The 13,149-nt window shown below is 41.8% G+C and overlaps 1 long non-coding RNA gene across 3 annotated transcripts; it reads right to left on the bottom strand.

The window, feature by feature from the left end:
- Positions 1–6,842: 6,842 nt before the first annotated feature.
- On the bottom strand, positions 6,843–11,068 carry LOC132336689 (uncharacterized). Of its 3 annotated transcripts, none has more exons than XR_009488921.1 (4): positions 10,780–11,068; positions 9,708–9,901; positions 9,492–9,617; positions 6,843–9,150 (listed from the first exon to the last, which is right to left on the bottom strand). It is a non-coding gene; the product is annotated as an uncharacterized LOC132336689 (long non-coding RNA). The 3 variants fall into 3 exon arrangements; XR_009488920.1 differs by having other exon boundaries at positions 6,843–9,153; XR_009488919.1 differs by having other exon boundaries at positions 6,843–9,617.
- Positions 11,069–13,149: the final 2,081 nt, after the last annotated feature.

The raw sequence follows: 13,149 nt of genomic DNA on the forward strand, positions 1-13,149 counted from the left end.
AATATGATGACAGCAGCACTGCTTTTCACATCCATATAAAGTATTTAGCATTGGTATTTTTAATGTGTAGCCAAAGCCTGAACAACTTAAAATAGGACATTTTCCATCCTTGTTAGGAATCCTCCAACACAAGAACCAACCTCTGTTCTCTGTTTCTACCAAAATCTACCAAGAGCCAGTCTTGCACAGCTGCATTTGTAACATTGACATAAGATGGAGCTGCCTGAGAATGTCCTTCCTGGAGACAAAACAAGATACTGAAGTACATTCAGTGTAAGGCTTGGCCCAATAGATTCTCATTTTCCTAATAAACTTCAAAATATTCAGAATGGTTGTCATATTTAATTGCTTTTTCTATGAAACTGAAGGACATTTATACCTAATCTTTAAAACATAAAGCATTTAAAGTTTTGATAAAAGAGAGAGAGAAAGTCACACTATTGACTTCTTTCTGGGAGGGGAACACTTGAACAACAAACAGCTGTTTAGAACCATGTAGGAAAAAAACCCAAACAAGCGTTGTGGTGCAGAGATTCTGTTTGAGTCCCATGCAAATCACAAGGTGTTCAAGCAACCTCCAGAAGGGCAAGGGGAGAATACAAACATTTCTGACAGGAGAGACAGGAATCTGTTCAAAATTCAGACTCATGTTAACATGCTTTGCAATACAAAATGGACAGCACAGACAGGTCTGAAATTACCTTTAAAAAAAAAAAGTAATATTGCCCAAATATCACTACCAAAGTCTTTTCAACACAGGGAGAGAAGAAAAAAAAAAAATCGATGAAAACCAATTTATATCTACTGCAAATACAGAATATTGAGGCAGAAAGATGTCACTCACTTCTACATGTTCACCTGAGTGATGCATAATAAGCATGGTAAAGGTGAGACCTTTGGGGAAAACAGAACCACACGTGAGGAAAACAGTTCCCTTCAGCAGATATTCAGAACACCAACACACAGGCACTACAATACCTCAATCAGGAGCAGAAAAATGAAGCTGAGTCTCATCAGTCAAAGGCCACCACGGGGTTGTGTTAGGAACAACCAGCAGAGAGTCTGTGACCAGAAGCTACTGATGCTCAGAGACAGTAATTACTGACAGATGTTCAACAGAGGAATAAATCTCTCTGCTGAGGACTTGGGTTCTTCAAAGCCCATCTCCTCCACCTCAATTTATTTTGCTAATTGAATTAGCCTGTGGTTAATTTGATACTCTGTTTTCATTTCAGTCTCAGAAAAGGAATGATGCAACAGACTGTATTCCAACCACCAAACAAACAGCCCACCTCGTGATGAGGATCCAGAGTTCCTCACCAGTGTTTCCAAGTGCCCCCAGTTCCATCCAGTGCCTTCTGTGGGGCATCCCTGCTGCCAGGGGAGCTGCCTGTTTGGATAGTGACAGCACTGAACACAAGAGCAACGTGGAACAATGTGCTTGTAATTGTTACAGTCACTGCAGTCAGCAACACAGTTTTTCATTATCAAATCTCTGAGTGAGGTGCAGAACTGGGACAAGGAACCACAGAATATTCTGAGCTGGAAGAGACCCACAGAGATCATCACAGCCCAACTTGTGGCCCTGCCCAGGACACCCAACCATCCCACCCTGAGAGTGCTGTCCCAGCTCTCCTGGAGCTCTGGCAGCCCCGGGGCTGTGCCCATTCCCTGGGGAGCCTGGGCAGTGCCCCACAGTCTCCTGATCTCTGCAGGAAGAATCTTTCCCAGTGTCCAACCCAAACCTCCCCTGAGCATGTGGCTCAGGAAAAAAACAAACCCAAAACAACAGAAGAGCAAAGTTTGCTCAGTAGGAAGTTAACATGAAGAGAAGCATTTCTATATGTGTCATAAATATTTAGACCATAATAAATTAAAATTTTAAGATGCACTTAAAGCTATTCTGAGGATGGACTGCAGCATTAGAGAAAAACAGCAACATGCATCAACTACACAGCAAAGCACCTTCCACAGCATCAGCAACAGGACTACAGGACTTTTTTGACTTTTCACAAGCTGTTTATGCCACCTGAAACTTGTCAAGTGCAAAAGCTTTGCAGATAAAATCCAGCCACTTTCTAACAGAATTCTTAGATAGAAATAAAACCAGAAACTGAGAGTTTAAAATAGAGTTGAAATATTAGTAGGTTGCACTCACAAACACATTGCCCTCTCTCCCAAGGACACAAACATAAAATCAGTCAACTTTCACAGACCACCATTAGAGTTTCTAGCCCAAAATATATTTGTAAACCACTATTAAATTTAGAATCTGCCTGTAAATAGAGCAGCTACACAAGCCCTGCCCTGCAGACTGCTGTCACTGCCCTGGAGCTGGTCAGTGCTGGGGATGATTTGAGAAGCTCAGCAATTCAACAACTTAATTAGTGTGTTGGTAGGCTCCAGGATTCTAATGAATTTTTAACTTTCTACTAATCAGTTTCAAGGGACTATTTGTATTTTCCCTCATCAGATCCATAATGGCACTTTTCACTCAAATTGCCTTTATTTTACTTAATAAGGCTGTTTTCCTCCCCAGAAAACACTTAGTAAGAAGTTATTTGCAGCAATCAAATAGATTATTGATGTAAGCACAATTCTGCAAACTGACCTGTGACACATCATTCAATTTTTTGTCATATACTGGGACAGAGCTCTGCAGAAATGATTTTATTTGCAAGTTTGGTGCCAGTGATGGTCTTCCTGCCTGACCTTTGGGCCTGACCTTTTTGTGCGTGTTTTACTTTCTGCAGCTTTTGAGAGAAATGTTGTTCAATATAAAGGTATCTTTCTTAATTTCAAAGCAGGGGGTTTTGGCTCCCTCTGAGGTTGGCCAAGTTTTGAAGGCAGCATTATGAACTGAGTTTGAGTCAGTGTGACAAAACCCCAAGTACAGCAACTGTAGCCCACTACCTCAGAGGCTCTTCAAGTCTCCTAATAGCCCTTGTACAACAAACTGTGTTTCTGTAATGTCACACGATTTATGCATTCTCATTCTTTGATTTTGGCTCCACTTTGATTCAAGAAAAAAAGCAAATGCAGGTAAGAACATGCTACCTATAATTAACACCAGTAACACTCTTCAATTTCTTCCACAGATAACATTTTTCCCTCAGTTTATCAATTTTTTAAAAAAATCTGTGATTGTGTTCGGTCTTTACACAAACCCAGACATGTAAATGCAGCTGAAAATCTCCTTCCATTAATTTTCTTCCTTTGTAAGGAAAGACTGAAAGGCAATTTTCCCCAATAAAACAGTTGCAATAATTGCAGAGGCAGGGTTTTAGTAGACAAGTGGGGAAGAAAAACATCACTCACAGCTGTAACTGAATAAACCAAGATTAGGATGGATGGAAGCAGGGAAGGACAGAGGGTCACTGGACATCCAAGAGAGACATTTTTGTATCTAAAAATATTTTTTCTTCCAATTCCCATTTTTGTATCTAAAAATATTTTTTTCTTCCAATTCCCAATACAGAATTTTAAACACAAAACTCACCCTCTTAGAGAACACCTGGTGTCATCTCACCAGTAAATACATCAATACTGCCCTGCAGTTTGGAATTCACCTTTGCTATTTTACACCACAAAGATCTGATATCAAAGAGTAATCAAAATTTGAAACAAAATTTAAAACATCTACTAAGTATCCTCACAAACTTTTTTTTTCCTCTTAACAGCTGGTTGTTTGTTTTTTTTTTTTATTAGGAAGGCATGAGGCAGAATAAGCAAATGAAGAAAAAAGCTCTTAAAATCAGCATTCTGGAAGCTCATAATTTTAAGTTAAACCCTTAATATCCTCCTTCTAATGCTCAACAGGCTTTAAATTTGTCACCAAAAATAGGTATTATTTGCCTAAGATCCCAGAATAACTTGACATAATAATCTGAATAGCTGGATCAGCTTTTTCCTCAGTGCTTTTCTGCATGACTACAAGGTGAAAAGGTGTTTCACATCACAGATCAATGTTTAGCCCACAGCTCAATCCCAAGCTTGTAGTGCTGGTGTCATTTCCTGGGCTTGCCACTGGTTCCCAGGCTCACAGCACCTCCCTGGTGTGACTGAGAACAAACCACATGAAAGCAATGACAGGAATAAAAAACCCCAAAGATACCACCCTGCTGAGGGTGTGTTTAGGTGAGTTCCTGTCTCCAGGTTATCACACGGACTCAAAGTGTGTCAGAGGCTGTGGGGAGACTGGAAAAGGGAAGAGCAGCAGCAGCTGTGGGAGCTGGAACATGTTACCCTGTTACCCTGGATAGCCTGGCAGCCCTGCACAGCCCTGGGACGGGTCTGACAGAACACTGTGCACATTCACCAGAGCATTTCTAGACTTCCAGCAGAGATCCTCTTCTGGCTATGGCTTTTGGAAGCTATCCTAAAAAAGAAGACAAGTACCTTATTCCTGCATTTCCTACATTTATTTATAATTCATCAATCTTGAAATAAAGTTATGCAAATCTTTATTCTATGATCAGACTTTTAAAAATGCTGATTTAGGACTATTTTAGATATAGGGAGACAACAGCCATATGAATTTCAGGAAGAGTTTTTTTTTTTCTGCACATTCACAAAACCCAACTGCAGCTGTCTTAATTTGTAGCAAAGTTCACAAACCTGGTGAGGTATTTTTGCTCAAATCCTACCCAAACTCGTATCTGCAAGCCCACACAAGACACTGAATCAGGATGTTACAGACAAGAATCATTTTCACCTATGAGAACTATCTACTGCAACCTGTACTTTCATCTGCCCTTCTGGAAAAGGAAAGGAAAGACAAGTCACTGGAATATATGAAACATGTTGCACTCTATTATCCCCAAGTACTTTTATCTAATTTGGGATTTAAACCAGCACAAGAATTATCAGAGCTGCTCTGTAGAGACTCACTTTAAGTCATCCCAGATCAACAGCTGAATCACAAGCCAAACACCACTGTACCATACTCAAAGCCAGGTCAAGTTTATCCTATGATGGAATTTTTAAATTCTAAAAAATCCTACTACAGCAGGATTTTATTTTTTGCCATTGAAGATAGTAACACTAAGACAAGAAGTGCTGTGTTCATTTGAAAAATAGTCATGTCAAAAACTGCTTTGAAATTATTATTTAAACAAAGCTTAAAAACAGTGATGAAATTCTTCTGCTGAAATGTCTTCTGATGTTTGCACCAAGGCTGACCAACCAAGAAGGAGCATATCACAGAATCACAGAATAATGAGATTGGAAGAGACCTCTAAGAGCATCGAGTCCAACCTATGCACTAACAACTCAAAAGAAATTTGTACAGAGAACCAGAAAGAGCCAGGATGAGATGTAAGAGATATTCCAAGAATGTGGAGATCAAGAACAGGAATATACACTAACTTCAGAAAATAGCCTAACAATTACTTCATTAGTTAGATCTAAAATATCTAAGCCCAACATGTTTTTAGGAAAGCATATGCAGTTTGTCACTTTGACTGAAGCCAAAGAACCAATGTAACTAAGTTCAACAGCAACATTCATCCATACAAGAGACCCTGACTGTTCACTGGCTCTGCTTACTGCATACACACTTACCAAAGTATTTTTGCTACTATAGACAGGAGATGTTTACAAACACACAACTGTAACCACTTAAAGACTACTTAACACAGTGCCTGCAGTCATCTCACTTCAGACCATATCCTCTCTTAAAGCCAGAGAAAGGTCTTTGTGATAAATCCTAAAACATCTCCACATGCACACACTGTTACCTAGTACAGACAAAGCTATTCAAATCAGAAATTGTCTGTTTTAAGTTGCCCCCATGAATGCATTTTAAGGGTTCCCATATCTTAAATGCCATGGATCAGGACTGTGACTACTACAATAAGAGTAAAAAAGAAAAATGGAAAACAGAAATGCAAGATGAAATCATTCTGGATCCTATGTTTTATGAAACAACATTTGAAAATTCTATAAAATAGCCAAGTTCTCAGAGGGCCAAGGCTCTGAGTAACCTGATCCAAACCTGAAGTCAGCCCTGCTTGGAGCAGGGTGGATGAGATGACCTTCAGAGGCCCCTTTCAATCCATGTTAGTTTAAGGTTGCATAAAATAAACTGGAGAGCAAGGCTGTGTGTGTACACACACACAAAATCGCTTGCTCTCTTTATTTCTAGATACTCTGGGCAGTCTCTGATACAGCTCCTCTGAACACTGCACACAGAACATGATTACACACAGCACTGAGTAGAGCAGACTGATTTTAGCATCTTAAATACAAGGTAGCTTTACATTTATGCACAAGAACTACAGAAAGAAATATTGTTCTATGACCTAAGTGAGGTGCTGAACATGTAAATTCTGCCACTTATCAGCTCTACCTGATCCATTTTATCTGTTGAATCCTCAGAATTGTGACCCCACAATCCTCACTGCCAGGGCTCCGAGTGCTGTAGTGGTGAGGAATCTCTGGAATTATAAATGAAATCAATGGCTTCTGCTGAGACAGGGGAAAAGAGAGGAAGCAGGCTTGTGCTGGCACAGGACACTCAAACCACAAACAGTGCTCAGGTTCACCATTCCTCTCTGACCCACATTTCATTTACACATCTCAAACTGAAACTCCACTTCTCCAACCTCTGGAATTCCTCCTTTGATGCATTCTCCTCCTTCCTGCTATCCACTGAGCAGTATTCTCAGCAGTGACTCACGAGAACATGCTTAACACAACACACAGCCGAAACTTGCTTGGGGTGTCTTGATTTAGAAGCCCAACACAAGGCACAGGACATGAAAGCCTCCTGCAAAAGTAGTAACAAGCATCATCATCACTCTGATGATAGTATTTCATACTATTAAATGAGACAAATGACCACGGCTTATAAAAGTTATATTTCATATTTCAATTTTACTACAAGATAAAACCCATGATGATCTACTAAGCCTGAAGAATTCAGAATAAAACCAGGTTCCTGCCTCCCTGTTACATTCTGAAATAATGTGCCTCGATGCAGCACTCCTCTTGACTGACTGATCAAGCTTTACAGGTTCACAAGCATTCAGAGTAAGAAAAGAGCCCAAGAATTAAACAGCAATATGAAACAGTAAGAAAACAGGGCACTGTAACACTGGTTTTAAGTACCCTATTCCAGTACCTCCCCTCAGTTCTACTCCTCTCTCCAGCAGGTCTGTGGTGATCTGCAAAACTCCTTACTTCACCAGGAAATCTATAAGAGCTATTTGAAACAATTTTTCCTCCAGTTTTGTAGGGTTTTTTACTACATAAGTAAATCAAAATATAGGCCAGACTACCTTTCCCCAGCTAGACACAAAGTTTTCAGGTGATACCACATTATGTGAGCTAAGAACACAACTGTAGTTATTGTGATTTTAGAAAATGGCTTCTTGTAAAGGCTAAGGAATGGAAGATTGAGTTAGTACTATGAACACCAGTGCATTGTAACTTCAATTCTTTAACTAATGGTTTGAAGCTTAAGTTCAACACAGAACAGAACAGCACTTATTTGGATGAAGTTTTCCAGTCTATGCATGCAAATACTCACATTCCAAGAGATTTGACAGAGCCACAGTTCTAAGGAAATCAATTGGCACAGTAAGTCCACTTTACTATCAGAAAACAAAATTAAAATTTGGTGGCTTTATAGCTACTTCCACTATAAATCTCTACAGAAAATTCTCACGTTTAACATTATAGGTTTATGCCCTAAGTATTCAGTATTGCCAACAGCACAAGTTATGATTCTGCTTAAAGTAATTCTCCTAAAGTACATTTTTAATGTATCAATGGAATAAGAGGGTAAGTGATTCTTACGGGTTTAGTTCTGACATCTGAACATAATCAAATTCCACAATTTTTATAGTCCCACAGGAGCAGAAAGCCTTACTTGGCCATTTTGACCAAAGAGACACTGCTCATCATATCCATCAGAAGAAAAAATCTTGTTTCAGAATAATTTTCCATTCACCATTCTGCTAACTTTACTGGAAAACAGCAATGATAATACTCTGCTCTACAGAAGTCAGATATTCCAAAGTGTATGCTCATACAGCAACCCAAATATATCATCTGTCACACTATAACATTACAAAAGGAAATATTTAGAAGTCTATTTTCTCTTGATTTTTCTTTCTTCAGCATGAAGTGCCAGTGTCATGGGAGGTTTGGGGGAAGCCTTAGTAAGGGATGAATTTCAGTACTATGAACAAGAATAATCATTCCACCAGTAATTTACATAGTGAGTGCAATTCAACAAATCAGGTACTGGCAGTATTATTCTACTTGCATAACAGTAAGTCGTTAAATAATAGAGACATTTGCAGAGTGCATTTAAAAAGGCACAAGAATGAGGTCGAACTGGCTGAGAATATGCAGTTGTGGATTCTTCTGATCTTGAAGCCTTTGGAGGAAAATGTAACGGAAGGCTGAGTCCTCTTCTCACTGTAATGACACCAACAACTGAAAATCTGAGAGCACTGGAAGACACTTCACTGAGCATAAGTGTCACCAGTCACACATTTTCCATGAGCCAAACTGAGTAATTTACATGAGTCATTGTTTGGTCAAAGAAAAATCTGAAAGGTACAGAGCAAAGAGAGAACACAAATACAGAAGAAGTGGCATTTTCATTTTGAGAAAGGAGTTTTTTGAGACTTTCTCAACTTCTCAACTTTTTTTTTTTTAATCTATCTGTACAACATTTAGGGTAAAATTTATTGTTGATAAAGCAACATTGAATTCAGACACTTCAAAAGCATCAAGATAATATTGAAGAGCAACAGCAGTTCCTTACAGCCAGTGAAGTAGCTCATTTAAAAAACTGATTGCAGAGTATAATGATCTAATTAGGGGAATTTCTCCCCACAGAGAGGCTGTTCTAGTGTAAGCTGGTGGGAAAGCCCAGCTGGCTTGAATACTGTAAGATCAAGATCTGAAAGCTTATGCAAGTGTGTGGTTAAAGAAAAAAAAGTTAAAATCAGAACACTGGAAGTTTCTGTGCTTCTGACAACCATACACTGAATACCCTGAATGCTGTACCAACCTCAGCTTCTTGGTTCACAACCTTTCCAGGATTACTCACACTTGGTAACTACAAAACATTGAGAACCGCCAACACCGTTCTGTAGAACTTCAGTTACTGAAAGTACTCCACTTATTTCATCTCTGCTACAGAAAGAAATAATTAAGATTCATCACTTATCAGCTCATGTATCAGCTTTTGTATTATCAAAAGCAAAACAAGACATAAAACGATTCAATCACAGAAGATTTTAGATAAGCACCAGAGTAGCTGATCTCAATTACTCATTTTTCCAAAGGCACCAAGGCAATCTACAGTCCAGCATTTTTACCCTTCATTTTCCAGGGCATCAATCACCTGCACCAATGCCTTCCAATACATGGGATATGTGACATTATTTTTAAATGTCAGCTACAGTCATTCAAGTGGTACCAAGAAAAATATTTTATCCACCCTTCCCAAGTAAGGAGAGGACAGTACTAACGTTCCATCTGCTGCTATTAAAGGAGCGCTGGCTGACAACGCTCTTTCTTCCTTCCTAGTGATCCTTCTCACACCCTCAGAGAGGGGACAGAGCAGACCTTTTGACAACAGGTTGTAGGTGTCAAACCTAGAAAGAAAAGACAGTTGATATCAACACTCACAATTATTTACTTGCTATTAGTAAACAGAGGAATATCGTGACAATCTACTCACATACCTAGTAAAAACCCTGCGACTTCTGCATGGTTTCTGAAATCCAACTTTTCCTTAAGTGTCAGCCACCAGTCAGTGTGATTTCCTACATAAATCCTTGTTTTCCCCCTTCTTCTATCAAGACTCTTCTTTCTCTTTTCCAGAAAAGATAACACTGGGGGCCTTCCACACCTCTTTGCTGGCAGGGCCATGCTGAGCCTGAAAATAAAGGAGAGGTTTTATTGAGAAGCAGCTCAGAACATCAGGCGGTACCTCAGCGTCCCGAGCCAGCACAGCGAGGACTGATGGCCGAACATCTCTGGCTCCTCGCAAGTCACGCACCGGCTGCAGCCCCGCACAGACGGCTCCCGACCCGCGCCCACCCGCTCCGCTCTTCCCCCCTCGGCGTCTGTCCGCGGCAAGCGGCAGAGAACCGGGCCGCTTCCAGGCGGAACACGGCGAAGGACTGCGGGACAGCCCCTCACACTGCTCCTGCCGGGAGGAGAGGTCCATTCCCGCCTCACGCCGCTCCTGAGGGGAGGGGACATTCCCGCCTCACGCCGCTCCTGAGGGAAGGGGCCATTCCCCCCTCACACCGCCCCTGAAGGGAAGAGCCATTCCCGCCTCACCCCGCTCCTGAGGGAAGGGGCCATTCCCCCCTCACACCGCCCCTGAAGGGAAGAGCCATTCCCGCCTCACACCGCCCTTGAGGGGTGGGGCCATTCCCGCCTCACACCGGCCCTGAGAGGAGGGGCCATTCCGGCCTCACACCGCCCCTGAAGGGAAGAGCCATTCCCGCCTCACCCCGCTCCTGAAGGGAGGAGCCATTCCGGCCTCACACCGCCCCTGAAGGGAAGAGCCATTCCCGCCTCACACCGGCCCTGAAGGGAAGAGCCATTCCCGCCTCACACCGGCCCTGAGGGGTGGGGCCATTCCCGCCTCACACCGCCCCTGAGGGGAGGGGTCATTCCCGCCTCAAACCGGTCCTAACGGGAGGCATCATTCCCGCCTTACACCGGCCCTGATGGGAGGGGACATTCCCGCCTCACACCGCTCCTAGGAAAGACAGAGACAGAGACAGAGACACAGATACGTACATTCCCGCCTCATGCCACCCCTGAGGGGACACCAGCCCTTCTCGCCGCTCCGCAGGGCGGAAAAGCGCACCTCACACCGCCCGAGAGGGGACAAGCCCTCACAGCGCCCCTGCGGGGTACACCCTTTCTCCGCCGCCATTCCCTTTTTCCCCCACGCCGATCTGTCGCTGCCCCCGGCGGGGTGGTCGGTCTGTGGGTCGGGGTCAGTCTGTCGGTCCCTCACCCGCCGCGGCGCCGCCACCACCGGCAGCGACCGCGGTAAACAAGGGACATGTGAGCGGCGGCGCGCACTGATGGCGCCAGGATGACGTGAGGGGCCCGCCTTGCTTTTAAGGAAAAAGTCAAAAAAAAAAAATAAACAAAACAAAAACCAAACGTTTTTAAGTGTTAAATCGGGGCTATGGCTCGAAACCTGTCCTGAGGGAGCAGCTAGTGGCGCTCAGGTAAAAACTGTTCTCAGCCCTCTGCTGAAGCTCAGAGGAAGAAATAATTCAGCGTGTTTTTTTAATATTTGTTTAATAACAAACATCAGTTATGTATGCAGAATAAAAAATCTAGTTTTCCCAAGCAGCAATTCGCAGGATGAATATCCAAAATATTGTGTGGTTATCTTACCTTCTGAAAGGCCAGATACAAAGCCAAAAGTAGAATTTTGCTCTGAAGAACAAAAGATGTTTGAAATGCGACTTGCCTGTGAAAATGCTAAATCAGTGACACCGAGGGAAAGAAAATGCAGTGAGAATTTGCAATCCCTGTTGTTACAGTGTGTTCCAAGAGTGACATGTACGAAACCTGCATTCCACGGGGTCCTTGGCACCTCCACACACTCCTGCTGACACAGCCTGTGTTTTAAAATAAATAACTAAAAACTCAGACCAAGTTAGCCAGCAATATTTGGATAATTTTATCTAAACGAGAGGGACAATCATACCTTCCAATTTTAAGGAAAGTGAAGCCAAGACCTGCACTCTGACTACACCTTGAGCAGCCTAATCCAAGTAATACCAAAGTAGAATTCCTCATGTTTAGTGTTCACTGCTGAGGTTGGATGATTCATCATATTTAAATTCTTTCACATGAGCTGCCTAACTTCCTTCTTTTATCTGTTATCATCATGTCTGAGGAGAATTAATAATTTTTATCAGAAAAAGAAACAATTATGCTGTGTGGTACCTAACATGCAATAAAACAGGGAGAAAACATGAAGTAAAAAAACCAAACAAACAAACAAAAAAAACTGTCAATCAAACCAAGAAGCTGAAGAATTTTTACTACAGAAAAATGGCATCTCTAACAATATATTTGTTTCATGTTTCCTATGTTACTTTCTCCCCCTCACCATCTGCCTCTGTTCTGCTTTTTTTCTTTCGAAAAGCACCCACCTCACTGAGCTTCACTCACCCCATCACAGGATTCAACCTGGATTAAAACAAAATCCCCAGTGCCAAAGCCAAAAAAGCACTACCTCTTCATAAAAGACATTCCATAAAAGAGTTATTCCAAAAATAACTCCCAATTTTCTTACAGTAGCTGTTGATCTTTAAGAGAAGCAGTCCATCTCGATTCAGTACCACACACCCTCTAGGCAAAGGAACTTGAGCTTTTTGGTCCCTGGTAACTCTGGATGCTACCTTGCTGCCCTTTTTACCAAATTTTTGCCCTGTTCTTTTTCTAGCCAGCATTGAATCCCACAAGAGTGAGATCCTGTAGTGGAGAAAGAAAGTGAATTACAGAATGTGCAGTTTTTGAGCAAGAGCTACTCCTTCCATCAGGGTAGCACCTCAGAAATGCCCAGGGGGATTTGCTGTTCTGTGGAGCAGATTGCCACTGCTGTGCTTAGGACACCCTGCATGGAAGTAAAACCATTTTGGGGAGACAATCCTCAGAAGGAAATAGTGAGAACTAGAGAATGCCCATTTTTGACGTGTGTGCCATGCAGTGGTCAGGAGAGCCTGGCAGTGCCAGAGCCTGCTCTGTGCTGCGTGCAGAGGAAGCAAGGGATAGTGAGGAGAAGATGAAGTACAAAAAGTGCTGTGAAAAATGCCAATCACTTGTTTTTAAAATTTTTAAAGTTTAATAGTAATAAAATGGTTATAAAAATAGCAATATAATTAGAGTAATAATAAATTGGACCATTTGAATTAGGACAATATGAGACAATAGAAACAAAGACTTACAGACGTCCGGGTACCTTTTCCTGGGCAAAATAAGCCCAAAAAAGGACACACGTTAACAGAGGATTAACCCTTAAAAACAATAACCTGTTGCATATTCATACATCTCATACATGATGCACAAATTCCATTCAAATACAGAATTCTGTCTGGTCATCATGAACTTCTTCCGGATAATCCTAACGGGATTGTTCTG

Source organism: Haemorhous mexicanus, chromosome 20 (assembly GCF_027477595.1).
Source record: "Haemorhous mexicanus isolate bHaeMex1 chromosome 20, bHaeMex1.pri, whole genome shotgun sequence".
Taxonomy (NCBI): domain Eukaryota; kingdom Metazoa; phylum Chordata; class Aves; order Passeriformes; family Fringillidae; genus Haemorhous; species Haemorhous mexicanus.